The sequence below is a fragment of the Struthio camelus genome, chromosome 1, assembly GCF_040807025.1.
Source record: "Struthio camelus isolate bStrCam1 chromosome 1, bStrCam1.hap1, whole genome shotgun sequence".
Taxonomy (NCBI): Eukaryota; Metazoa; Chordata; class Aves; order Struthioniformes; family Struthionidae; genus Struthio; species Struthio camelus.
Window position 1 is genome coordinate 88879756 of NC_090942.1, and position 3920 is coordinate 88883675.

Genomic DNA, 3920 nt, shown 5'->3' on the forward strand with positions numbered 1-3920 from the left:
CCAGAGATTTTCCTATTTGTAAAAAGAATGAAAATAAAATATAAATCATTACTCTGGATACTGTGGTATGTGTTTGGACTCCTAACAGAAGAATTACCTTGGAGGAGAGTGCAAAAGCAAACTGTTATAGAGACAGTGTAACTGAACCATACACCTGGCATTCACTTCTTCCTGCACTGAATTCCACTACAGCAGCGTTGTGCAGTCACCAGTATAGGATGCAGACCCTAGTCCTACTTGGAGGCTGATCCTACTGAGCATCATCTACCATGTCCAGATGTAGCTGAGCAATAAATATTGGTTGATTGTGTAGTTTGTATTACTCTAAGGGTGAATACACCCTGCTGTATCTCTCACAGTTTAGTTTCTGTCCTCCTAGCACAGAGAGAGTGAAGGGAGTGATTCCAGTTTCTGCAGCTCTTGTGAAGCTACATCTTTCCAGAATTTGTATGAGCAGAGGTAAAAGCCAAAGTAGGGGCATGGAGCTGCCTTTTCCTCTTTGCACTTGTTTTATTTCATCTGCCTTCAGAGGACACCTCTTCTGGGATCCTCCTTGCACCAACACCTGCACATAGTAATGCCATCTACATAGAAAAATGCCACTCCAGCTCCTGGGAAACTGGAAATGACCTCACCTCCTCTCCTGAGCTTTATCTCTGCTCTCCTTGACCCTGCTCTTGGATGCTGAGTGGCAGAGAAACAGTCACCCATTGTGAAGCATCTGAGTGCAGCTGAAGTGCCTTTGAGATGGTGGCTGGGACTGCCTGTCACCTAGAATAAGCTAAGCAGAGCTGGGATAAATGGCCTAGGAGAAAGACACAGTATACCTGGGAGCCTGCCACCTTCTGAGTTAGTGCTAAACCCAGGGTCATTTCTCAAGGGAGGGGAAGAAAGCATTCAAATTTGACTCCTTTGCTCCCTCCTGCCCCTTGTCAGTTCCGGTTTCTTGCAGCAGCGCCCCTTGGGTGAAATACAGTGACGTGAAGCAAAGCTCAAAAGACTTGAGTTGAAATGGGAAATTTGTAGTTCAGCTGAACCCAGCTGGGCTTTCAAATAATCACATGGGATATCTGAATTGAAGAGTAACAAAGAGCTCCAGCTATAGCAAGAATTCACATGCCAAATGCATAGTGAAGGAGAGAGATCAAAAGGTGGTAAGCGCACAGGTGTGGAAGTGTGGTGAAGAACGTGTGAGTGGATGCATTAGGAAAAATACTGGGACATACACTGTTATAGAAGAGGAATCATTCATTAGCTTTTAGATTACTGGTTTTGGATTTTTTGGTCAGCTGTATCCCCCCTTTGCTGTGTGCCTTGATGTCTGAACCAGAGCAATTGATTGAGGATTAGAGATGTCACAATCTGGTGGGAAAACCAAATTTTTCTGGGAACAGTGGGAGGGCCCTTACCCTCCTCTCCAACCACATGAGCAAAGATCAGTCAGTTTTGTGCTTCACCACATCTTGTGTTAGCTTCTGTTCCCAGTCTGCTCCATGCAATACCATGAGAGAGAGAGAGAGAGGAGGTGGAAAGACCCAGAAGGAGTTATGAGTCATGCTGAGGAGAAAAGGTGGGGAAGAGATGGAAACATAAGCTGTCAGGCAAGGGTGGTGTGCAAGGACTGACCCAATATCCCCTAGTGAGCTGCTGGGAAGTGGTCAGGTTCTTTTTCACATGTAGTAGATATGGGCAGGAGCAATTCAACAAGCAAAGGACAGGTGAAAATTCAGCATCTTCCACTGCTTTTTAAAATCAAATCTCATGATTTGAGGGACTCCAGCTTATGGTCTAGGATTTTTCAAGACTCCCAGAACTGGGTCTCTGTATAGACAGGTCTCCACAGAACCTTGCAAGAGCTGACTGTGAGAGTGGGAAAGCTAAGTGTGAAGTCTTAGGGGTGGAAGTTCTGGGATGGGGGTGGGGTTAGGGAGGTTGAGGGGGGTCTAGATTTGGCTACAGCCCTAAAAGTTCTCTAGACAAGGCCCTAGGATGTGTTTGGGATCTGTGGGGGTTTGGCCATGGGGTATTTGGACTTTAAATTTCAAGTTCAAGGTTCCAGAGTAATCATAAAGTCTCAGTAACTCCTCACTGTGAGGAAAAGCTAGAAGCACTGAAAGTTCTTTTGGTTAAGAGTGAACAGTCTCCATATACACTGGGGAGATCTGCTTGCAAGGCAGGCTGCTGAAAGCCTGCTCCATATTTCATATGCAAGTTAGTAGGACCAGAGTGATTGCCTAAATTCAGCTTAGCATCTATGTGTTACTGGTGTCCTGTGCAGTGCCATAAATGGCTACAGTGAGGTTGGCTTGACGCCAGGTGTTACTTTCTCCCTGCTCCTTTGTTTAACCAGGTGTTTTATTCTATTTCCTCAGCAGTCCATAAACAATGGAGAACCCAATTCAGCAGTTCTCCCATTGGGAGAATCCAACCCAATCCTGAGGATTTTCCTGAGGATACCTTTTTCTATGAAACATTTTTAAAACTGCTTTGCAAATACTGCAGCTTTCCTTGCAGACGCCTTTTCTCCCCCAGCCATTACCTCTAGCAACGTCTGTGTCCTTGCTGATGTCAAAAAAGCTCCCAGAACTGGAGCCATTCAAATGTGCACCTGGTACTTATATTTGTACTTAGAAAGCATCACTAGTAGAGTTTGGACTTTTATGGAGAGGGAAGAACCCTACTTAGCACTGACAATGCCGCAACGTTCTGATAATCTGTTTTGCAGTGTTTAGCAGTGTACAGGCAACAGATCTAATAAAAGTCCTTGTGCTCTGAAATAGATGTTTATTGAGAAAGTAGTTGCTGTAGTGGTCATACACACACACATGCATTCTACCTGTTCCTTGCTGAACCTCAGGGGTTAGCTGATACTCAGCCCATTATTTTAGGAGGAGTTCACACAGAACCCACAACCCCCCATACGTGTATGTGTACACACTCTATGTAAAAATTGAACATCGTGACAATTTTAACTCAGTATCCATTGCAATTTCTATGCCCATTTTTTTAACAACTCTTTTGGTTCTTTCAAAACTGTCTTTGTCTGCCTTAAACTGTAGTATCTGTGGTGTCCGGCTACTAGAGAACATTTGGAGGAAAGCTGCTATGTTCCAGATAGAATTTAAAGACAGAGAAACAATACTTTGGTGCAAAATCCACTGTCTTTTCTGTGGCCTAACCATCCCTCTCCCTGCCTAGGACAGCAGTAGGTTGATGTTGAATATCAAACTTGTTTTTTTAATCCTTCACAAAATTGGGAGGTGAAGGTGATTCATCCTGCAAACCTTGTAGTGTGCATGCTTCCATCTAGCTTGGGATCAGCTCCACTACCTCAATGTCAAGGATTGACTCTCTGCCTCCAGAGACACAAATCCAGCCTCAGTTGCTTGCAGGCCTCTTGCGTGCAAGCAACTTGGCCTAGCAGTCCGTGGTTACACAGGTTTGGGAAGGATCGCAGCACAAGACAGTAGCCAGGCAGAGTGTGCCCTCCCACAGGTTTTAGCTAGTGCAGAACCCTGCTAAGAGGCAATCACTTTCTGGCCCGCTCTCTATTTTCACACTTGAGCAGCTGGCCATCATGATTGTAGTGGGACATAGGGCTGAGCTGACTGAATGGTGCACATAAAGCCTGCAACTTTGTTTTAGCTGCTCCAACCTTTTTTTCATTCTGCTTTGTTGTCTGGGCATTGGATGGGCTTGATTGCTCAGGGTGCATGTTTCCAACCACTGCTAAGCCTGGAACTTCAAAGATGTTTGGGGTCTATTCCTACAAAATAACTGCTGGGGTCAGTAGGAGGCAGGACTCTAAATGCCTTTGCCATTGTGAGCCTGTGTGTTGTTACAAAAGATCCAGCCTATCCCATGGAACTGTTTTGGATCTACTGTGGGCAAACAAATGTCAGCTGGGACTGTTCAGCAGG